The sequence below is a fragment of the Neolamprologus brichardi genome, chromosome 6 (assembly GCF_056152115.1).
Source record: "Neolamprologus brichardi isolate AB-2024 chromosome 6, ASM5615211v1, whole genome shotgun sequence".
NCBI classification, from domain to species: Eukaryota; Metazoa; Chordata; class Actinopteri; order Cichliformes; family Cichlidae; genus Neolamprologus; species Neolamprologus brichardi.
Window position 1 is genome coordinate 32,306,334 of NC_142109.1, and position 25,782 is coordinate 32,332,115.

General features: G+C 42.4%; 1 protein-coding gene across 1 annotated transcript in view; it reads right to left on the reverse strand.

The window, feature by feature from the left end:
- LOC102781360 (axin-2-like) overlaps positions 1–17,861 on the reverse strand; it is a 95,002-nt gene extending 77,141 nt beyond the window's left edge. Inside the window, exons 1-2 of the mRNA XM_035907693.2 lie at positions 17,717–17,861; positions 3,627–3,830 (exon numbers count right to left, since the gene is read on the reverse strand). The gene's annotated coding sequence lies outside the window, so the exon portion shown is untranslated. The remainder of the gene's footprint in view (positions 1–3,626; positions 3,831–17,716) is intronic.
- Between the last annotated feature and the right edge of the window lie 7,921 nt (positions 17,862–25,782).

Consider the following 25,782-nt stretch of genomic DNA (forward strand, 5'->3'; position numbering starts at 1 on the left):
CTAAGGGTGGTCCCCATGTGCATTCTCCACCCTGGGTTGATCAAGGGCAGAGCAGAGGGAGGAGCAGCAGAAAGAGCCTGGTGGGTCTGTTCGACTGACTGAGTCAGCGTGTTAAAAAGTGGATTTCAGCAACCTATTACACATAGCCAGGGATTACCAAAACCACAGCGTGATATTGATTGATAAATTTCTTCCTAGTTTCAGTCTGTTAGGTGATAATGTACATCCCAAGGGAGTTATCAGATAACAAAGTGCTGAAACAGATTCAAGAAGAGAGGCAAAACAGAAGGCCTGATGCTTCTGCCCTATGGTGAAATAAGTAGAGAGACTTCTGGCTTGAGTATTAACAAATACTTTTAGTTGATTAAAGGCTGGGTTTTTGTCGTTTTAGTGATGTACTATGTGAATTATAACTACGTGGCAAGAGTGAAAGATTTAACTCAGTTCAATTTAGTTTTATTCGTATAGCTACAAATCACAACACGGTGCTTTATACTGTAGGGTAAAGACCCTGGAGCCAAGACCGAAGTGAAAAAAGCAGCTCTTTGATTAGCCAGAGACTCTCATGGCTGCCTCACTGGCATGAATACACATATTTACAATCTGACACAAAAGCCACAAAATGACTATAAGCACGTTTTAGTTTGTATGACCAGTTTCTTCATTTTTATAACTATACAGAGCTAAGTCAAGGTTCTCATCATCCAGGTCATCGTAGTCTAAGACAGCGGTCCCCAACCTTTTTTGCGCCACGGACCGGTTTATGCCCGACAATATTTTCACGGACCGGCCTTTAAGGTGTCGCGGATAAATACAACAAAATAAAACTAGTACTGGTACCGAAAAAATGAAGATTTATTCATAACACACGTGAAAAGACCCAGGAAAACCGAGTAAACGATAAAAACGATAACAAAATAACGCTGAAAATCGATAAAAAACCCTGAAAACCATACATTTCACACCTGAGCCTCAACTCTCGCGGCCCGGTACCAAACGACTCACCGGTACCGGTCCGAGGCCCGGGGGTTGGGGACCGCTGGTCTAAGGAGCTCCACCTTTGACCTTAAAGCTGAAGAAGCTTCTCGGATGAAAGGTGAAACGTCTTCAACTTACCGAAGTCCAGCTGCTTTTCTTTCCAAGCTCCTTAGACTACACAGAGCTAAATCTTTACAGGTTTAAATTGTAATAAGATGACTACCTATTTCAATCGCAGGGAGGTGTGTGTGTACCTCTTTTTGCCCAGTTCCATGCTAGTGACTGCCAGCAAAATCTTGCCACCTCTTGCCAACTGATTGCGGAATACACATTTTCCCCCAGCGATCAGGATGGTCAACACTGTGAAAACACATATGCTGCAATAAACCACAAATATTCTTTAAATCTGACTGACTGGTGTGTCTTGTTCACTGGATACCATTCATCTGCTTCAATTCAATTTAGTTCAATCTTATACCAATAATACAGAGAAAATCCCAACAATCAAACAGTCAGACGACCTCCTAGGAGCACTTGGCAACACTGAGAAGGAAAGACTCAGGAAGAAACCTGGTCCCTCCCTGAGCCTAGTTCTGTTGTTTAAAACTGCTAAAACTCTACAGCACTGTTAGATGATGTGATGCTAAGATAATTACTGGTATTCAAGAGAAATGAAAAGAACAGAATTACCCCTGCTTCATCTTTCATATTACCCAGTTAGTCTAAAATTATTAATTGTGGCATTAAAAAGAAGCCAGAAAAGAAAAAGAAGGAAACTGTGGTTAATATGTAAAAAGAGAGGGATAGTGTAGCTCTGTGTTATCAGTCCTAGCTTGGCAGTCACATTTAAGAAAGTGGATGGTGTCTGGATTCTGATAAGCTTCTTCCAGGAAGTCCCGTGTTTCCTTGCTTAGTAATTACCTCTCATGGAGACTGACCAGGGTGAGAAATAAATCTCATCGTGTGTGGACTGGATAATAGGAGATCTATAGGGATAATGGCTTAGCAGGTGGTAGACACACACACAGTTCACACACAGACTGAAACTGTTCCTCAGTGAAACTGGTAACAAGCAGAGAAATACAGAGTTGAGAAAGGCGCTTACTGCTCAGCTCAGTGATGCAGATTCCTGCAGCCAAATAAAGTCTCCACCCTGCATATGTGTACACATGAAATGCATCCTTATTTTCTAAAGCTTGTAGCACTTTGCAGCCTGATCACTTCTGATAAGGCTGCTCCATATCAACCTCCACCTTGTCAAAGAAACTTGTTTTAATGAAAGTACTTTCCTGAGTTTGGCCGATTTACTGGATTTTCCTTTTGCTCTCATCTCACTCTCTCTCTCTTGAGCTGGAGCAGCAGTGGCAGCAGCCCATTTTAAGAAGTGCTGACGCCAGGGCACCCAGCATTTCTGTGTGCATTCAAGGAATGAGGAATGTATCTCCAAACAGCTTAGAGAGAGGCTAGGAAGAGGGGGTAGAAGGAGGGAGAAGGAGAGATAGCTAGAATGAGCAGGAGGAAGGTTAGGACAGAAAATTAAATGGAAAAAAAAAAAACGGGTGGTGGAGAGAAAGACAATTTTGTAAAGAAAGAAAAGGCACAGAAGTGAGGAAGCCCTGATGCATTGTACGGCACCTTCACTGTGAATGCACCGCTGCCCTGACAGTAGACTGCTGAATCCTGTTTTTAAATGCTGACATTGAGCTTAATGTCGACAGCGATGTGCATATAAAGTCAGAATGTTATGCAGAAAGAATTTGCAAACAAGCTGAAATCCATATGTGGCGGGTTATACATACGATACAAAATATGTCAAATTTATTAGAAAGGGTATAACAAGTGACATGTGGTGACAAAATGATGGGGGCCAGATCAACCCACAGACATTCCCAGACCTCGCTAATCCGCACCAGATGATGCCTGACACACACGTGTGCTCCATGAGGACAGTGGCTTTGATGAAAAACCACCGCAGCCACACTACCATGAATATTACTTCCTGTGTGCTGATTTACTGTACGTGACCGATATCACGAGCTGGGGGAAAACCCTCCCTAAATTCGCCTGATTTTGACGCAATCTCAGAAAAATCAAACATCCCCTCGTCAGCCAACTGGCAGGAGCGCTGCCTTTGGTCAGTTAATGCGAAGAGTGACAGGCTCTTCCGAAACAGCAACAGGTCAGGCCAAACCGCAGCTCCAGCTTTCTCACGGCTGCTCGATCACCCGCTATAGCCACCACATCCTCATCCATCCGTCTATCTGTTCGTTTATCCATACTTGCATCGGCACTTGTTGACCCTCAACGACCTCACAGATTCACATGTTAAAGTGTTGACCTCTTAAACAGTCTTGTTGGGGTAAGCCTGACAGGCCAGAGGATGAGACGGGGGAGCTGTCATTGATTACAGGTGATTGGAAGCAAACGGTTCATGGAAAGGAGACTGTTGTGGAATAACTATGAAATAAAAACACAGACACTTGTTCGGAAAAGAGGGAAAAAAAACATTTAAGACAAAAAAAAGAGCCAAATGCTTACACTAAAAAATGCAAACACAAAATTGTGATGAGTTTTAAGTGTGTGGGGGAGTTTGGAGATTGAACAAATGGGAAAGGAGAGCACACTGAACATCACTATGTGTCTCTCACTGTTGACTGAAGTCCAGTGAGTCTGCTCAGAGAGCGAAGTCCTCCATTCCCCCGGTTCTCCGTTGTCATCCTTTGCCATGTTTGCCTCTCCACTCTCCTCTTCAGGCGCTCGTTGGCCGTTATGGGAACACTGGGCACTGCTAGCTAAGCCACCTTGTTGACAGCTCCTTCCCATGGCTCGCCATCATCACCTCGCTTTGTACCCTGAAACGGACAGGAAGAACACATCACCCACGGAGGTAAGCATGGGAACATTTCATCATAGGAGAGCACAGGTGACAACGGTGGTCTGAGACAGGTAGATGTATTCTATTATTCACAGCCCAGCAAGGGCGTCAGATCTCCCCGGTGATCGCTACAGAGGCTGGTGTCAGAGGTGACATCAAACAGACAAGAGCTTGGTGACAGCCGCCGACTACGCCGCCGATCAGGCAATTCCCAGGTGCCCCCGCAAAGGTCTCCACTCTGGAGGCACCAGTGGGATCAGGAAAGGCCACCTGGAAACACAGGTCAAAGCTTTGATCCAATCAGAGGAAAAATCCAGAAGGGAGAGGCTTTTATGAATGCGGGCAAGAGGGAAATGGTCGGCTGTCATTTTGTATTTCGGAAGCGTAACATGCAGCCAAAAGGAATCCAGCACCAGCAGTTGCTCCATCATTATTTCATATGCAGCTCACTTTAGATGCTTCTAGACTAAAACACAAGGTGGAAACAAAAAAGGGCCCATGATAATCGTTATTATTAAACCGCATATTTTATGAGGTCCCTCCCGATTAGAAAGTCAATTGCCGGTTATGTATTCACGCAGGCTGTGAAAAGGCACTGAGAGAATGACCCTCAAGCTTGACCTTGCACGCTTTGAACTTTTTCTCCTCAGCCCCCCTCCTGTCTCTGTCTCTCTTTTTCTTTCTCCCTCTCCTTCTGACTGCACTTGGTCCCAGGGAACGAATGCTTTGATTTGGCCCGTCCAGCTGCATAAGTAAACCACATTACATTTTAGGAATGTAAATAACAGAAAGTGCTTTTGTGAAAAATTCATTGGATGCTCCCGGCTGGACCACATAATTATTTAGAGAGCATATGTAAATACCTCTTACGATTATGGAGGAATGCATGCAATTTCCCTTTCAAGGCCCTAACTGGTCATTTGGTCTGGAGATAGGAGGTCACAAAGACAAAGAGGGAAACTATAGAAACACTGTGTGCCATAGCAATAAACTACGGTGATCTGATCAAGAGTTCCAAGTGCTCTTTAGACCCCCAAAGCGAGAGCCAGCGTCTATAACTGGAGTGTCATATATATACTAGGGGTGCAACGATACACAAAATTCATGGTTCGGTTCGATACTTTGGTATTTTTTCGATACAAAAAAATGTTCATGCCTTTTTAATTTGCCATTTATTAAAATTATAAATATATATTTTAACTCGAAAGTACAGTTTTTAAATTTAATGTTGCTGAAACAACAAAGTAATAAAAAAATAAATCTATCTGATCGAGAAATCACTCATCTTTGGAAAAGAGTTTATTACAGAGAAATGGCTCTTTCCAAAATAAAAGCTATACTATACGCTTCTTCTGGGCTATATTCTCAGCAGCTCATGTGCTAACGGCTGTCTCATATGACTCCGGTAAAGTTTGTAGCATGCGTGCTACAATGATGGATGATGTCAGCGTAAATGTGCAGTCATATTCGTTGTGTTCCCACTAGTGCTGTCAGCGTTAATCTCATTAAAATGACAGGAACACCATAACGCGGCAAATCTCCATTAACGAGCTACCGCGGATCGCCCCGTGCGTGGGGCTGGACGGCGTCAACACGTTAACAAGCTAACTGCGCTAACGCACTAGTTCCCACAAATTGTGGCACATCCGACATACTGTTTTACTTTTGTCCATGACGCGCTTACCATCAGGGTCATGCTTCACATGAAAACCAAGATAGTTCCAAACGCCAGATCTGAATGAGGGTGGGGGATGTTAAATTTCGGGTGGCGTTGAGGCAGTTGCCATGTTGCAACGAGCTTAGCTTCTGTCTTGCTAGCTTGCGCTGCGCTCAGTGGATCTGCACTCGACAGTGCAGCCTATGTGGAGTAATCGAACGCAGATCCACTGAGCGCTCAACACAGACAGCATCGTCAGAAGGAAAGTTGATAAATAAATTACAAATTTTGTATTATTCGATACATATGCGTACCAAACCGAAAGCACTGTATGGAACGGTTCAATATCAATATGAGTATTGTTGCACCCCTAATATATATATATATATATATATATATATATATATATATATATATATATATATATATATATATATATATGTATGTATGGAGAAAAGAGAGAGAGAGAGAGAGCATCCTGCGAGAGCTCCAGGCTGACACAGCTGCAGACATGCTATGATATCATTGCAACTTAATACCATTCGTCAATGTTATGAGAAATAATTTGTCAGTACTGTCAGCAGAACGCATCGTCATCCCCGCTCACTAGGAACGCATCCACGTCAAGCTGAAAAACATACATGGTTTGTGGTTGTCAAACACAGTTCTGGCCAAGATAACCCTGATCTTGATAGCATGATATCCTTAGACGAGTATATTCTGATAAGATCAAATGTATACTTTACACCACACAGCACATCTGCCAGATGTCGAGACGGGGATGAGCTCAGATTGGCTGCCATCGCTCATCACTTCCTCCTCGCTAAGATCTGTGCACACAGGCAGGGTTGACTTCCTGTCTGTCTGGAACATTGCTTGTCTGTGCAGAAGAAGGGACATGTCTGTAGACTGACAGGGCGGCTCTTTGGAAGCAAGTATCTATTCTTCTATCGAGAGTAAAATATGCACACACAAAAAAGAAAGAACGCTTTGCTAAATACAGTGACTTTCAAACTTCTAGCTGATTTTCTTCTCATGTCCTTCTCATGTCCTCTACCATATATTCTGCTTTTATGCAGACTAACAATGATGCAGACTCCGAATCCCCCTCGCTTTCCCATGATCAAATGTTACAACACTGACAACCAAGCATCTCCTCAGCAAACACACAACTTCCCCAAAGGTAGGCTGATATGATATGAGTGAATATGTGGATAGCTGTGATCTTTTTCTCTGTCAAACATCAGTGTTTTCTCCCAAGACAAGAGAATGGTGACAAGACAGAAAAAAAACACACTCAAACAATCAACTGTGTCATTGAGGAGGTGATCGAGGAATAATAATTAATGATGGCCATGCAGCAGGACAAAGATGCTCTCCAAAGACCAGCCTGCTTTCCCCCGAGGGACAGAATGGGGCTTCAATTAACTGACAGGCGGACGTATTAGAATTTCTATCATGGGCCTTGGCGAGCTAGTGAGATTCAGGACTACAATGCTTTGAAAACCAGTGTGGTTTCCCCATCAAACGCGTCCTCTAGGTCCTTTGATCTGCTGGGTGGTATGTGTCCTTGGAGATATGCGTCTACTTCCTCAAAGCTCTTTGTTGCCAGCACCTCATTTTCCTGTGCTGAGGTTTAGTGCAACAGCAACAGCAGGCTCTGCCGCATTCATTCTCAGACAACAGAAACGGCACATCCACATCATGACACACCAGGTGATTTTAAGCATGCATGGTGCTCGACACACTGGTGTGTGTGCGTGTGTGCATAAACATGCAGAATAAATGTAGTCGATGAAGTACGATCATCTGAGGACAGTTTGTACAGAAACTATTTCTATGAGTTTTGAAATTTACAACCACCTTGTCATTAATTAAACCATATCAAAACAAGATCGAATCATTTTTGATAATATTTGATAGCCAAAGTCATCCCTTTAGCTTTCTATACATATAATTCAGTGGAATCTCTTAATAGTGATGTATGTGGACATTTTTTTCTCATTTGACACTCAGTTTATCATCTCCAGTCTACAGCCAGTCTTTTGAAGCTCGCTGTGAACTGATATCAAGACTTCCTTTTTCAGTTTACTACTACTAATAATAATAATCATAATAATATTCTACTAAAATTGACTTGACTGTTTCCCTGCATGCAATCAAAAAAACATGTTTTTGATATCCTGCAGATTCATATCCATATGCATATATGTGTTAATAGAGTCTATAGTGTTTGACAGCTGACAGCCTATAAAGAAAGAGTTTCACCAAGAAGCAAAAAAGGGAAAATTGAGAGAGGGATGGCACAAACAAAGATCCTAAAGCGTTTAAAAGTGGATGCTACAAGTGTGTGGTGCACTTTAACTGTCAGAGATAGAGATCTGTTGGATATCGATGTTATCTTTCTATTTCACTGCCAAGACACATTCTCAAAAACTCTCAATAGAAGAATGGCAGCGAACATGGAGATGTGATCTCTGCTACGTCTGCGCTAATTGTTGCAAGGGTGACGTGTAGAAAAACAAGTCTAAAATTTTGACTCACTGGTGAGTTAAATCAAAGGAAATCCCCTCGCAACATGAACACACGTCAGACTGAATGAATGAAGTGAAACAAAATAGGGTTAGTGGTAGCCTGATAATCAGACAGAACTGCTGCATCCACACCTAAATGCACAAGGTGCATTCACCAACAGAGATGGGCAGTAACGCGTTACTTGTAACTCGTTACTGTAATCTGATTACTTTTTAAGTAACGAGTAAAGTAAGGGATTACTATCGCAAAAACGGTAATTAGATTACCGTTACTTTCCTGTAGGAACGCTGCGTTACTGCGTTACTAAAACCGTGATTTTTTTGCAAGAATGTCATGACAATGACGTAAGCAAGTGCGACGTTCGTGACAACAGCTGTGTGCAGATCAACAATGGATAATATATCAAGTACGGAGAGAGTATGAGCGTGCAGCGTTTAAAGCGTGGAAGTACTGACCTTACTTTGAGTTTGATTCCATACAAAGTGACAAAAACATTAGTGTCCGTTGTGCGTGGGAAGAAAACTTCTTTTTACAGCAAAAAAACCCCCTAAACAAGCACCGAGTGCGCTATGACGTAATGGGAAATTCACAGAGAAACTCGCGGATTCTTCCACTGACCGCTGCGGCACACCTGCACCAGGGTAAACCTCCGCCTACCTACTCCTGCTTTACAGGTGAAAATAGAGCAACAAGACCACTAGTCTTTGACTTTATTTATTTTCTGCTGTGTTTTACTTGCATCTATTTGAAAGAGTGAGTGTAAACACACAAAATATTTTATTTTATGTGCTGGAATGTGCAGAAAATAGGTTTAAATATTAAACAAATTTCTTCAAGTCAGAGAATGTTGCATATAATTTAATTTTTACTTGATGCATAAAATTAAAAGATTAAAACTGATAAAACAAGTTAAAAAAAAGAGACTTTTCCATTTGATTACATTTTGTATGATGGATTATGCAGAAAAAGTAGAATTGGGCTGAAAGATCTATCGCTTTTTTACGTATTCAGGTTGTAAATCGTGTTTTTAAAAAGTAACTAAGTAACTAAGTAATTAATTACTTTTGAAAATAAGTAATCAGTAAAGTAACGGGATTACTTTTTGGGCGAAGTAATCAGTAATTAGTTACTGATTACTTTTTTCAAGTAACTTGACCAGCACTGTTCACCAACATATGAAGTTTATCTCAGTGTAACCCATAACTCTTGAGAAGTAGTTTCCATTGTACGAACAGGTTAATAAAAGACATGACTGAGATACCTGTAGGATAAATGTTGCTTGTCCCACAGTAGTGACAGCTGTTTCAGGTTTGTACAGGTTGCTTTTTGTCTCTTTTGAATCCCTCAACTTTACAGAAGTCCAGCACTAATCGCAGTACTATGTAGGAGGACTCCTTTGATCCACAATCAGCCTAAATGTTTCACAAGGTTTTGCATTAAGTTGAACTAAACTCAACATTGATCCCAAAGCTGCATTTCTAAGAGGCCAAAGTTATTATGGTGGAAGTTTTATCACAAAAATTCAACATCAAGGGATTTTTCTGCATGAGGCTTTGAAATCTTGAAATTATGCAACCCTGTTCTACTTCCTACTCTCCACTAAAACATCAAGCATGGCAAAAAAAACCCCAACTCGCTACAATCAATCTAAATGTTGGCTGTAGCAAGATAGCTTTTGGGGTAAAAGCCAGGCAGCCCCCTTACTGCTGCCAGAAACCCCCCCACATGTTCACTGACGTCAGCAGCCACTCTCACCGGCCGACTCTCCCTTGAACTGCTCGGTCAGTTTCCTGTTAGGTCCCGACACAATATGCACGAATGCTCCATCTTGCAGCGCTGCTTCCCTGTGAAGTGGTGTTCAGGTTACATTCCTCCCAGCTAAAGCCCTCGGCCCTCCCCAGCCACAGCCGATCTGTAAACTGTTTACACTTCACTTCCCACACCTGGACCAGGGCCAAGGCAAATCTGGAACAAGGCCCACAAGAAAGAACCAACAGATAGGCCCTTAGACTTGAGCAGGAGAGGAAAGATTGTGTCTTGGGCTGGAGTGGAATATTGACTCACCACCAACACCGCCCTGTTCTCTTTTTCTCTCTCCTAGAGTACAAGAGGAAGTTTGATCTGGAAACAGATCCATGTGTTCAACAGTCTGCTGGCCCACAAAACTAAGACATGCTGTTCTCTCATCACATAAATATCTTATTAAGATTTCTGATAACTTTTCCGATCATACAGCAACATCACATGGGACAGACTCCAGTGTTTCCTTGAGTTTTACCGATAGCGTGCTTCTCAACGCTCCGTGCAGATAGATTATATTTATGCATTTATGCACCACCCCTCATATGCCTGCCTTTTTGAAGTGATTAAAAGTCCCTTGAAATCACAGTGGCAAATCCACGACTGATGCACCGGTGCTCTGCTGTACATCACTGCACAAGTCCCAGAGAGGATATCATAGATAACTTGTCTTTGAGTCGCGTTACTTCTGCCATGTCATTTTTTGTGCGCACTACAGCTCGTGTAAATGGAAGCCCAATCCCTGATACTTTTTGTAAGTGTGATGTAAGACTGAGACAGAAAGAAATCTTCAGTTCCCCTGTGTTTGTGGGGGAAAATTAGGATTAGGAAAACATTCAATTGAAAGGATAAGTGAAAATCTGTTGAGTATGTATTATGATGTAAGAAAAAAACCCCACAAGAAATGTGTGATTTAACAAAGTGAGGCACTGCTGACACACACTTCGTGGACCCATTATGGTTTTCCTAATTTTCCATTGTATTCCCCCAACAAACTTGGCAACAATAGGAAGGAAAAACTCCCTTTTAACAGGAAAATCAAATTGTGACTGGTTGGGCGTTGGGGGTGGGGGCAGCACAGAAGACATACTATGTAAGAGAGACAGAGATTAATAATAATTAACTACGTGAGACCAAGGAGTAACTAAACACTTGACACACTAAGCAGGAAAGTGCACGAGGGATGGGTAAAGAGGCCATGCTGCTAACGAGTCAACTACTAATTAAGCTAGGTTAGCGAATCCCTAGACACAGTAAATGAATACTGTGAATATAATTAGCAGGTTATTCACCAAAGAGTGTGCTTTGGAGAAAAAACATATGAAAACTATGAAATAAGCCATTATCTAAATTTTTATTTAAGTGGGCTACACTGTGTAAAAGGAACAGGAAGCGATACTATACTGCAGAGAGAGCCAACACCAAGTGCATATATAATATATATGCACTGTTACAAAGGTGGATATTCATATTAAACATGGGTTTTATGTGAAGTGAACTTTAAGCTTCAAATAACATCAGCTTAAAGCTCAGGCTTCAAACTGCTCAAGTTTTCTACAGGAGCACTGGAGCCCCACCCACCTGCTGTTAAAATCTTTTGTGTAGGAGGGGCAGCCAATCAGAAGACAGTTGGATTAAAAGAAGGAAGAAGACCTAAACTGTCCTATTTCAGACCAAGGATGACAGCAAGTCCCATTATTTGTGTAATAAGGATTATTTTTATGCAGTGACTCATGCAAAGCTCCTCTAGCAGAGTCTAATAAAAAAAGGAGTTGATTATTATGTAATATATGCTCTTTAAATACTATGTTACTGTGTTTACTATATTAAGCTATGTTATTAACAGAAAGTCTACAAAAGTGCGCCATGTGAATAACAATTACTATGGCTGATGATTGCATTTATTTCTGAAATAATGAGAGGGAGACATGAATTAAATACACTGGGGAATAGAGACCCACATTCTGTGTTACGCTGTGTAATAAAGTTTCACTAGATGAAGAGCAAAAATGTAGCCTTTTACTCAGCAGTGAGGGGAGAAGATAAATCCGAATTTAGTGGACAGTCTGACAGTCCTGCTACAAAGTACTGGCCGCATTTACGGTACAAGACTGGCTTGGACTATTAATTACCCCTTTGTCCGATTTGCTGTCGTCTATGTATGTGGCAGTGGTAAAGAAAGACGTTTTTAATAGCTGGAGTTGGAGCAAGATGAGCAAGGGAGAATAAAAGCTAAAGTAAACCCATAAAACCAAACCAGTATGTCCTGCAGTCACATGTATACTGAATACCAATCAGAGGGATGGGGCTTGCCAGCATTGGCGCTGCACTCATTTCCAATGCGCACACTGTAGCTCAATCAGTGGAGCCCTGGCGGATAAAAAGGGATCGCTTGCCTGGCTCTCTGAATATTAGCTAATGCCACATTTGCAAGTCTTCAAGAGCAAAGGGTGAGTGGGTAGAGGGGGAATAAGAGGGAGATGGGAGAGATATGAAGAGATAGAGAAACAGAGGGATGTGAGAAAGGGAAGATAAAGACAGAAATAGCGTGAATGCGAGAGAAACATTTAAAAAAAAAAAAAACTCTGCTCTGTTTGGGACTGTTGGAAAAAAAAAAGATTATTTCTTGCAATAAATTGAATGGCTTTGTGGAGCACAAGTGATGGAAGTGACGCCTGGATGGGGATTATGCTCTTTTCATCATAAAGCCCCATCTGGTATACTAGCAAGACCACGTCTGTCCAGGCCTCTCGCCCTTTAAAGTGCCGGCTTGGGTTACACATCAATCCAGTCCTGTTGCAGCTGTGCTGCGAAAATAAGACAGAGCGATTCTACACATACATGGCAGAGCACATGCTAACACGCACACAAAGAGATGCTCATCAATTACAAACGTGTGTGTACACATGCAAATAGACAGATGGAGGAACAGGGAGGCACACAGAAAGAAAGATTTCACGCATGCAGACACACACACACACACATACATCCCCCTGCTCCCATGCCCCAGTGCACAAAGTCCCAACAGAAACAATGGCGAAAAAACAAAAAGGACATCTCTGTTTTTGAAGCATGCCTATTTCTAACTTGAAAGAGCCAACCATAATTAAAACCAATGGGCAGCAATGCGAGATAAATGAATAGCAGAGCATTCACCAGACCCCTCCTCATCTTTTAACGAAACCACTGGTCCGGTGTATGGCAGATGTTCCAGCTCCATTTGATGTGTGCGTGTGTACGCCCATGTGTTTGTGTGTACATTTCCACGAGTTTGTGTGTCTGCACTGACTGGCAGGACATTATCGTTTGTCATTTCCTTCTCCTCCGTCTTTGCACATCCATCACGGCTGCGCTTACATACATAAACCTCTCACGAGCTCAATTTTTCTTTTTCCTTTTTTAAAATTTTTTTTATAAGAACCAGATTTCCCCTCTGCATGTGCAACACATACAGTCACATGACTCAGAACTAGTAAAATAAAATACCTTCTGTTACATTACCAGAAGCCATTTGGACTTGTATTACATCTAAAGAGCTGTGTCTAGGGATCTAATTAATATAATATTATTGAACATTAAATCAAAGTTTGCATGTTTTTTGAGGAACCTGTGAGTTGAAATCATTAAATGTTTTATTCAATATATCTGAACAGCATTTAGACTTGTATTGCAGAGAGCTGAAAATGCAAAAGTGATTCACAGCCAATAAAGAAAATCGAGTTAAACTATATAAAACCACCAAATTATCCTTTTACAACTTCTTTAAAGGAGACAAGATTTAACTGATGGGTCACATTTCTCCCGCAGATGTAAAATGATTCTTTTTAGACGAGATGTCTGCCTTTTAGCCACAAATGATATTAGATGTCACACATTACCTCGGAGGACGTGATTCACTCTTTAGCTACGTAAGACCTTTAATTCTCCTGTCTAAATTGGCTCCGGAGGATGATTCTTCATCTTTAGACCGTGTCATCCTCACATTGGACCTCATCAGCGGAAGAAAGGCCCGCCATCATTATCTCGTGATCTGCCTATTTCTGCTCATTCCTACACCAATGAGGATATGAACAAAGAGGATAACACTACAAATGGATACAGATAAATGGAAGTCAATTTCACTGGAATTAAAACAAGTGTTTGATTCATTTGGAAAAGAAGCGTTAAAGAGGAATTTAATTTGATTTGTTTGGCAGTTTGGTCTCGCCACTGACCATTCTGGATGAAGAAGTTAACGCAGCCTCTCTCTCTGTGCTTTAAAATAATGAACAATGGAGAAAGAGAAACAGAGGGAGATTGGGATGGGTGGGGGGGGAGCGATGTTATGACTCTATTGAAAATTGTGCTGTTAACAAATTGGTGGGCCTCAGCTGGTTTCCAAGACTTCAGCCTGCAGGTACATTTGTCTGCCTGTTTGCTTGTCTCTCGCTTCATTGTAGTGTTTCTTTCAATGCCGGACTTTCAGTTATATCTGGACAGCCCAAATGACAACGCTGCCGGCAAGAAAGAAGTAGTTGATGGACGAGAAGTGAATAAAAGGAGCCCGAATCGCCGCTCCAGCGCCGCCGCCCCCCTACTTTCCCCTCCTCCTCTGTCAGCCGTTCTGGACAGCCCCGAGGAGATCAAACCTGTTTGTAATCCTGCTCTTCCTCTTCATGTCTGTGTGTTTACAACCTGACCACATTGCTACAGTACACTCCCTCACAGCTCTGTCTGTGCTCCACGTCTCTCTCTATTAAATCAGATGTAGGAAGGTGGGGAAGAAAAGGGATGCATTCATTGTCCTTGGCTGACAGATTTTCAGAAGGACGGTTGCACAGAGCTTGTTTTTCTGCACTGCACTGACAAGTGATAGGCAATTAATTTCCACAACCACTTCCCCCCATCTTCACTTGGTCATCAGAGAAATTTCCAGCCTGGGGTCTGAGTGAGCCGTGAAGTGTCTGCCGGATGGCTGTCGTCAGAGGGTTGGTTCTACTTCTGGTTCACTCTTGGGAAGAATGCAGGCTGACTGGTAGGGAATGACGTTTCCTCTCAAGCAGTCTGAAGGCCTTGTTTCTCTTTTGTCCATGCTCGGGTTCTTTTCAAACACAGTAATTTGCGGAAGGGGACCCCAGCCACAGATCACAGGATCTGGATCTGTGGGGTTGGTGTGCAGGGGGAACGGCCTTTGGGGCGCAGTCCTGGAACTTCTTCAATGGAAACCACATGGCTTTAGATGGGCAACCTCTGGGTGGTCCAATCAGCATCAAGATGACATTTACTGACACATATGTCTCTAGCAATTGACTTCAACCCTATGAAACATTAGCTTTTTATTCCTCTTTTTTGAGATGTTTCAAAATGTGATTTAGTAGAAGACATTAGCAGTTAATTACATGATGCCATAAATGAATTGCAATCAGGTTGCTTTGGGTTTCCCAAGGGCCTTTGTGGCTTCTTTGACAACTTAATCAAGCCAACTTTTATGGTACTTGAGATCTTCTGAAAAACAGAGTTGTAATAGCCAAAACAAAAATCGAATAAACACTAATAACATTTGAAATAAATCGATAAATCTTTTCAGACAATCCAGAGTTGTTAACATCTCCCCAGGCCTCAAGGTCAGAAAGAAAACAGGACGGTGCAGAGCTCACCACATCTAACCCCAGTCACTAAAACGTTACTAATCTGCATCACAAGAACAGCAATCATCTCACTTCAGTGGCTTTCCGACCAAAGGCCCTCTCGGCCCGCAACAATCTGACATCATTGTCTGCAGACTCTCCAGAACTTTTGTGGTGTGTAATTCCAGAGCAATGGGAAAATCCCTTCCCTCCAACTCGGAAGTGAGCGTGAATAAGCAACATTTCACTGGGTCAGCTGGTTTCATGTGTAACTGACTATTTTTTCAGCAGAGACACACACTAAGATGCTTTAGAGCACAGAGGGAGGCTAATAGTTAAGCTTGGATATTATAAAGCCTAAATGATATTTAATATTTATCTACAGGATTATTCTATTCTAAATGAAAGCATTAACAATGATACTGGGCAACATTTGATAAAAATATCGATGACATTGTGAAGTTATTTTTGAAGCCGTCGCTGTGTTAATGCTCGAGTTTCCAATCTGCAGTTGATCCCATTATCTCCATCTTAGTAACACGTTGTTTGGATTGCAGTTGGCTTGGGGTTGCATGAAGGTTAAACAAGTAAATAGTGTTTTCCCCATGCCTTTAGCAGTGCTGATTATCATCTTAAATGGCATAATAGTACAGCAATCAGTTTGTAGTTTAGATCTTTGCCTGGATCCAGTTTCCCATTATGAGGCTGGGCCTGCTTCGGCCAAAATGCTTCAAAAGCTCATTCTAAATGGACAGACCAGGCCCCATAAAGAATACTAGAAGGTGAAGGTTTGGCCACTCGGTTGGGCTGGATTAGAAATAGTGGCCTGGAGGAAAAAGTGATGTAACCTCTGTGTTTTACTTAAAGCCTGGCATTAATCTGAGTAGAGCCAACATTCTTAGCCTCTGACTTTGAATTCCCCTAAATGTGGTTCTGGTTACAAAAGATTTTATACTTTCTCCTCAAGAAAAGAGCTGAGTCAAAATTAGTATGTAATAAAACCTACTATTTATCAAAAACAAAGAAAAAAAAAAGAAACCGTTGTATCCACTGCTTTGTCCCACCATTGCTGACTGAAAAAGCCACACATGGAAAATTAACCAACAGTTGTACCCACAGTTAATTGGACCCACTTCATAATTTTCAAACAAGCAACTTGTGCAGTTTAAAACAATGGATAGGAAATACTTTGTAGTCCTCCCAGTTTTACATCATCAAGTGTTCTTTAGAAATGAGATGCCAGCACTTTCCCAGACATTTCCACACAACAAACCCTAAACTGTCCCGCTGCATCACGCTGTTGAGCCGTCATTTGTACAACTGTTAAACTAAAGTGAACATTTTAAAGAGTCAACTATGCTGATAAATGTGCTTTTTGCCATGCTGACAACTTCCATTTAATTCTCAAGTTTGAAGAGTCAAACACAGGCACTACTGGGGGTCAGTCTGTCAAATGGCGTCCCACAGAGACTCTGCGATAGAGGGACTGGAGCTGGGCGAGGGAGGGGTAATGAGAGGGCAGATAAGGTTTGGTTCTCAAATGAACTGCTAAAAAATAAATCCTAATTATTGCCATCTTACGGACAGGACAATATTCCAAAGAAAATCAATATTATTTGTGAACGGCTCTAGTTTCTGCAGGTTTTTGAATAACAAGCTAAAGAGATGATGTCCGTAATGGCTACCTGCAGTGCTTGGAAAAAACCAGAGTGCGCCCCCACCAAGCCCTCCATCTTTCACAGAGCTACAAACAGCTTCAGCTTCTCCTTTGGTCTGCCAGCAAAAAAAGAAAAAGAAATGAGAAAAATGAAAGAAAAATCCTCCCCGCAGTTTGAAATAAAAGGCCTGGATCAAACTAACACCGGGAGAGTTTTTCGTCCACTTTGCAACCTGCAGTTTCTGCATATTAGCCTCTTCTACTCTTGGTCCACATCCCGCAGTGAAATGAATACAAAATTGCATTAAAGTTAATGCTACATGACATTTCCCCCCTTCACAAAATTTGCCTTGCTTTTTGAAACGGTTCTTGTGGCTGTGGAAATTTTGTAAAAACCACCTGCAGGAGTGATTTACCAATTTGCTAAAGTGCACCTAAAGCAATCCGATAGCTCCATCCAACAACCTGAAACATCATGTTAACCGTGCTAATGGCAATGTTGAACATGGCATACCGGCAGTAAAAATAAATAATGCATTAATACTTTGTATTAATGGCAGAAAAGAATCACGACTCTAAAAGCATCAGACATGATGGAGACCCCCTACCTGGCAGCCCCTGTATCCACGACCCCCACTGTTTGTGTATTTTCGAACCATGGCGGCCCATTGACTGCCTCCCCCGGATTGCCAATTTCCCGCTGGTGGTCCAAGGTTTCGCCTGTCCTTTCTCAGCATTGTGCAACTGGAATCGGTGCGTCCTCCCCTGTTCACGCTGCGGTTGTAGCTCCACGATCTGATTGGACAGCGCTCAGCGAGACTTCATCAGCAGAACATCCCTGTCGTCATGACAACTTGCCAATATCCCAACAGGGGTGTGTTTGTGGAAGGGTGGGGTGGCGGGGCACGGCTGCTCTCTTGCCTCCGAACGCCTGGTACGCGACAGCGATTCATTTTACATCATCGTTACCTCACCGCCGCTCGCTTCTCCCTTCCCAGACCTAGCGGGTTAAGCTAATCTGTGTAGCATGCGATGTTGGAGAATGCATGGGCCAATGTGCTGCCACAGTCTGTGAGTCTACAACCAGCTGTCCCATCAGGGTTTCTCAGACCAATGTCTCGCACCACAGGATGCCAAATCAGCTTAAAACTATGAGTATAATCACTATTCTGTCACATGACATTGAGAAAATGGATGGCAAACCCAAAGTGAAGCTTCTAACTCTAACCAATGAAAAAGTTTGCTTTTCTTTTCAGTCTTAAGCCTGCTCCCCATATTATGATTTCCCATACACACACAAAGGCAAAATTACAAAGGGAACTGAAGTTTAGACAGTTTTTTGGAAACCATGGAAACTTGACACAAACTTTTGAGAAAGACATTTTACTTTCTATTCTCAAATGGCCTTTATCCTTGTATCCCAATACTTGTCGCTCACATCATTCCCATGAAAATTTGAGGCCAACTTATGCCAGACTAAAAAGACTATTGTACCACTTCATCGTTCTGCTAACTCAGCATACAGTTAAGTTCAAAGAAAGTGAACCAAATCTCAGAGAATCAGGCTGGAACAGAGCAAAAGACATCAACAAAAGACAGAAAGAAGAGAGAAAAGAGGGGGAAAGTGAGAGGAAAGTAAAAGCAAGGCATTATCTTGTTGTCAGCCATGCTACCAAGAGCACAAACAGATGAATGTTTGGCGGGTGAGACACCCGCTGTGCTGCTAGCCTGCTAGCCTGCGATTAGCTCCAAGCAGACGAATGGTTCCCAGGGTTCTCTCCCAGTTACCTCCTGCCGAGCTGGAGACGATGACCTTGGCCGCTGCTGGAGTTCTCCTCCCCTGCTAGGAATGAATGGCGAGCCAGGACAGAGAGCCCTAGCCTCCGTTCGCTTTTGATTACTAATCCCCCAAACATTGTACACCACCCGGCACCCTACCTGGCCTTCTAGCCAGAGGCTGCTTGGTGGTGGCCATTGAAAGCAGGTGATGAATGGGGCAGAGCTGCTGGAAGCCAGGCTCCCTGGGTAGCAGGGGAACTCTGTAGGCCCACAAATGTGTGTGGCTCTCATCTGTTTTTGTAGATTTCTGAAGATAAAAGGATGCCCCGGATCAGTCCTTGGTGTTTAAGTCTAGTTGAGTGGATAACATTTTGCCAACTTAGCCGTACGATAAAGTATCAGGGTGCTGATGAAATGTAAACACAACTATTCACAACCCTTGTAAGGGTGGAGTCCGTGCATGCAACACATTTGCTGCAACAAACTCATTTAATGAAAAAACAAACAAACAAACAAACTACAAAACCCTAAAAGCCAACAACTGGAAAAAACAATAGCTCCTCTGCTAACCAGAGGAGCTAGCGTACGTTGATCAAGTGTGGTTTGGGAGATTATGGAAACCTCTTAAAGAGATAGTGTCCTTTTTTTCCCCCACCACCACCCAGAATGGGTTTGAGCCTGAATGTAAATCTATATCAGCATTTTAATGGCTCTCGGTCTTTTTATCAAGTCGCTAACAGAGCAATCTAAGCGTTTCGGGAACCATTCCAGGATACAATCTATAGAAAATTTGAATGACATGCATAATAACGCAATAATTTTCCCATGGAAACTTTTCATAAATATTCCTCGGTACATAAGCTATGTATTCACCGTGACGAACAGAAGGCTCCAATACAATAACACTTCTCCAATGCGGTAACACTCGATACTGCTAAATGCTAAATGTTGTTGCCCCAGTGACATGGAATCCCAAATACTGCTAAATGCATTTCGGCGGCAGCAGCACAAAAAAAAGAGAGTAAAAAATAGAGCAATGCCACAAAGTGAAAAAATGAAAACACAAACCTTCTCATTGTAACGTCAGCAGCATGTTCATGAGAGACTGCTGGATGCCAGACTCTTAAGGGGACCGAAGCTGAATTCAATGCCTCTTGTCAGGGGAGCTTGATGTGATTATCGCCCCCTGCTAGGGCAGCGATAGTGAAGTTGTCTGGCGCTGGCAGGGACGCTCAAACAGCACTGCGGGATGCCCTCCTCGCTGTCCCACTCCAGGACCATCGCTCTGGACGCAACAGGGGGTGGGAAGCATGTGTACATGTGGATGTGTGCGTGCATGTGCGCATGTGTGAATGAACGTTGTGTTGATATTATTGTTCTGCAGGTTTTCACTCTTGTTACTGCTGCCGTTTAGTAGCAAACGGGACTTCTGAGATGAGCTCCCATCACTGAGCTAAAAACTGCTGTTTAAGGTCAAGGTGCTGCCGACTGCCCACTTCTGGGCTTTTTTCTTTTATATATATATGCCTCAGCACACAAACCAATTTTAAGATATTCCCCAGCGTGTGTACATATTTGTGTTTGCCAGAGAGTGAATAAAAATCATTGTTCAGGCCGCCTAAGGATCATTCCCCTCCCCCTCTCTTCACCGAGGAGTCCGTCCCTCCCGGCTCATATCGACAGACACACTGCTGCTTATTGATCTATGAATTTGTACAATATGATAATAACAATACGTCTTTTTTCGTGGCGGTATTGTGATGTGTCTTAATTTTTTTCCTTGTCTGTTGCATTCGTCTTTATCAATTATTGTACCAAAGGAGTTGGATACAACATAGAATGCATCTGAACAGCAAACTGGGCCAAAAAACTCTACAAACAATGTGAGTTTTTGTTCCGCTACAACATATATGTTTGCTCAGTTCTAGGCTTGGAGGCATACATGAATTACAATAGACTTGATGAGTAAAAAATGTAAAAAAGAAGCATAAATAAAAGACAGGGAAAAGAAGGCCTCGGGATAATGAAAGTTTCTCCTAAGGATATGTTTATGCATGCAGAAAGGAACACGAGTACAACAGCAGGCATAAAAAGATGAAATCTCGCAGCACAAACATGCGACACAGCAACAGAGATGACAGGTTCGATGGGGTGATGCATATGTGATTTGACCACCCAGGCACGAGATCGAGACTGCACTGCCTTTTGGGTTATCAGGGCATTTCAGTAAATTTCCCCACATTGTACCACCCAGCCCCCCTTTGCTTTCTGTGCTGTCCCCCTGGAGGCAAAGGGGGTAAAATAAGACTTCAAAGCAACTCCAAAATAGTCCTGACACAAACTCATTTCCTCATGTTACATGAAGGGGGCTGGCAGACTCGCTAGACTGTTCTGACTCTGGTATGTCTCAGCCTCCTGCTCTGCGCTACCTCATAACAAGCAGCGGTGACAGAATGCCATTTTGACAGCGATTATGGATAGTCTGACATAGACTTAAAAGGAGCCAGATGGGGGGAGAATTTACAAGAGCCTATCTGTGGGTCATGCTGGGCTCAGATGAGATGAGGAAATGGGAGCTCATTTAAGGGGATGCTATTAGCAGCGAGGGACCACAAATGACTGCAACTTGGAACTTTATTAAGACAAAGCAGCAAAGTTTAGGACAGCCTGCACATTTAGGCTGTAAAAATTGCTATTCTTGACATTTAGACCACGGAGTTAAGGAAGATCAGAGAAGCTGTGTTTGTACTAAAAACATGGGTTAAAGGGTCAGTTCACCAAAAAAAAAAAAGAAAAAACATCTAGTGGTATCCAGCAGTGCAGGTATTTCATGTCTGCTTTTAAAACTTGTTTTGTCAAAGCTCCTGGTTTGACACACAAAAAGTGTCCTTGTAAAGGGCTTTTTGGTATCACATTTAAACTCACTCAATGTTTAGGGTTAACCCAGCCAAGTACACAAATCAAAAAAGAACTCAATCAAGAACTCCCAATTGGGATGGGACACAAACTACGAGGCAAACAAACCTTTGGCGTGTGCCACGCTTCCAGCTTTAAATTGTTATATTTTCCAATATTGGTGCAGTTCGTGCATCGAGGGAGTGACGGCAAATGACACCCTTGACAGAATAGAATGCATTGGACCGTTAGATCACGTAACAACAGAAACTACAGTCATTTTTTTTACCCTACATCTCTCTGTCGCGCAGTTAAAAAAATAAACATAGGTAAACATTTCAACAATTTCAAAGTAGAAGGCCAGCAACATGTGACAGAATGACAATATTTGAAACCCCAGGGTGAGAAAGGGGTTAAAACACAATTGTATTTCTTCACTATGTGAAGTTCATGTTTGACGCATACTGAACTGAAGCATGATGAGCGCTGCATGGATGGGATAAGAGGCATTATTCACTTAAAATCTGAATGTATTTACTCCATTCCATTCTGGTAATCCATTTAAAATTATTAAAAGGATAAAAGCAAGTATATATGACGCCGTGTGCCTGTGAGTATGGACATGACCCAAAAAGCTGCGCAGATTTACACAGCCCTGAACTTAACTTGGCTGAAATTCAAGAATTTGACACACTTATTGCTAAGAAATTATAAACTGGCTTCAGATCTGAAGTATCATTTGGAAAGATACTGCCCTCGCTGGAGATCTTCCCATCAAAAAGACGTTTTCATTTTAAAGTTTCTGAATGTTTTTCCCTCCTTTTCTCCCCAAGTCTGTGGTGCGATTGAACCGATAAATGTTATTCTATCAGACATGCGACATTTGATGGTTAGAAAAGCATCTGCAGGCTGCAAATGGTAGGAAATGGCATTATTTGGCCAATGGGTATCAAAAATATGACAGTTCATCGGTTGATGAATTTTATCCTGGGGGGGAAGGGGGGGGGGGGCACTGAGGTAATAGTAAATGGATTTTAATAAGGGGTTTTTCCATCAAAAGAAGCAATTTTCCCAAACAATAGAGCTACTTTCTACATTACACCGAATCATTACAGAGTCATCTGCATGATATATTTCAATCATAGAGAAAATGAGCTAAGATTATTAATCAAGATTGGGTGATATTAATATTAGATAAGTCCAGGATGTAATATAGCTTGTATAATGAACCTGGGTAAATTCATAAGACCATAATTGGTGCAGGCATTAAGTCTCCTCTGGGAATTGATATTGTCACATTACCATCAACGGCGTCACCTCCAATTCTAGCTCCCAGACATAAACCCAGACCTATGCATTCTTCTTCTATTTGCCAAAATGAAATAAAGTTCATAAAAGTATGATTCATACAGTTCAACGACATAAAATAATGATTGATAAATAAATGCGTGTAGAAAAACGGATGGCAAATTTCAGGCGGGCGGAACAGAGAATCACTACATCACTCCGCACTAAATTTAGATTCTATGAAAGCTATTGGCTTTTTTATTGCTTGAGGATACATTGATTTTTCTCTTTGATTGTGTTTTCCACAGACGCAGGAAGAGGAAAGGCAGCTTCAAACTGATGCGCGGATAGCACAGACATTTCCATGAAGAAAGGATCCAAAAACAGATACCTGGCAGGATGGAGCAACCAAGGACACGCGGTGAAAAGCTGCAGTGTTAGAGGAGTGACACAAACCTGTTGAGCGACTCTTCCTCCCTCCTGCTCGGCTGCTGGGAGGAGGACACTTGTTTCTCGCACGGAGGGATTTTGATCTTTTTGCATTGGCATCCACTTCCTCCATCTACAAAGGCCATGAAAGGGAATGAGTAATTCCTCTATCTGTGTGCTTGACCTATTTCTGCTGCACTGACATGAGGCTGGCATTTCTGCCTCACGACTACAAATGCAGACACGGGCGCAAGGTGGTTGTTGAAAGAGCTAATGTTTTAGCTCATGTGCAAGCATAAAATATGTGCAGAAGAGCATACATTTTTATCAAGATCATTCAAACTGTAACATTTCCTGGAAATATACATGCCCCGATAGGCTGGCTTCTTCCTGTCACGCACATGAAATGTGTGTTTGCAGCTGTAAGCGGTATGAATCTTTTGTTTTCTGCGGTGGTACTAAACACTTGGAACACTTCAACAAAACCCACACAAACAGTTAGAATACAATAAAGCTAACAAAACATAATCACCAGCCTGTCAGCAGTTGGGAACAAAGCTAAACAATCTCAGGTTCAAGTCATTATTGATTAAGAGCTCAAACTCTAAGGCTTCGTCCACACGTACATGTGTATTTTTGTAAACAGAGATTTTCCGTTTTCATTTAAAAAGACATCCCATCCACATGTAAACACAAAGAATGCTGTCAAGAACATGCCAAAGCAACAGGTGGCGATATAATCCTAACTGTGAAGAAATATTGGCCAATCAGGAGCCTTGAAGCCTGGGAGGGAAAGAGTAAACAAAGATGTTGCATTTGAAGCAGTCTTTCTATATGGATCGACAGTAACTGCGTGTGTATGTAAGTGTGTAAAAACTGCAGATAGCAAGATTAACAGGAACAGTATTTTGTGTATATTCGCCATTGTAGAAATTCATCTCATGCAGACAATTGACTATGTGCACGTTAGCATTTGCTACTTCCGGTGCAGAAACTCCTGTGGGGAGCTTTGGTCGTGTCCAAATTCATGGGCTGCATCCTCCTGAGGACCCGGCCTTCGCGGTCTACGTGGGCCGGGTCCTCAGGAGGTCGGGTAGGCCGGAAGTAAATGGCTATGGAATTGGACGGTCTAGCCTTCTCGATCTACTCCCGCCCTTAATTCAGAGTATTTCCGGTTGTCAGCGTCATGGCACGAAAATCGAAAATGGACCCTGAAATCTTTCTCCGTTTTTTGTGTTCATTTTTAATTATCAACGAGCTAACCCACATTCTTGCCTGAAAATATGTTTAAAGTTTATTTTGTGGCCCAGAAAGATTAATAAGAGTAATTTTAAAACTTAGTAGCGGCCGCCATTGCCGGAAACTGGAGCTTGGCTGGGCCGCGCTATGAATTCTGGGATATGGTGGGCCAAGAAGGACACACCCGACCCATCCTTCAAATTCGGGGAAAAGGAGGACGCATTTGTCGGCTGCATTCGGAGGAGTCTACGAATTTGGACAGCCTTCGGCGCGTCGCTGTGACGTAATCGGCCTACAAATGCGGCCTCAGGAGGATGCAGCCCATGAATTTGGACACGACCTTAGTTTCCGGTGTCCTATTCGCACCCTGTTTACGGTCCAAAACAAGTTAAGCAAATGAATGAATCAAGCGGCGATTTACATTTCTATAGATGTCTTGGGCATTTACCCAATATATCTGTAAATGATGTTCATCGACTTGTCGATATTTTTTCCCGGCGCCTCAGAGCAAAAGAGAAAAGGGATTCAAATGTTATATTTCTCAGCTGTCCCTCGTTTATCGTGGGTGTTATGTTCTAAAAATAACCAGCGATAGGTGAAATCAAGTAGCCAATTTTATTTTTTTGACGGTGCAAAACGTTTCGTGGACATCGTGGACATACAGTACTGCACTTCAGAGTCACACTGCTAGCATCGATGCAGCGATTCTGTACTGTACAGGAGAGACGTCACAGAGGAGATCGTCTGCAGCGATCAGGACGCAGGACACAATGTGACATAAAAAAATAAGCATGCAAACTTGCACTAAAAAATCCGCGAAACAGCGAGGTGAAGGTGAACCGCGTTATAGTGAGGGACCGCTGTAATTTTGAAGGTACGTCACAACATACCCTTCGTACATACTAATGTATAGAAACCGTTACCAGCAATCATTCATCTTTTGTGTGGCTTTTTTTCACGGTTTGTTAACATGCTGTGTAGGTGTGTACTTGACTAGCTGATATCAACATAATGGGGAAACATCTGGTTTGACTATTCTTCACCT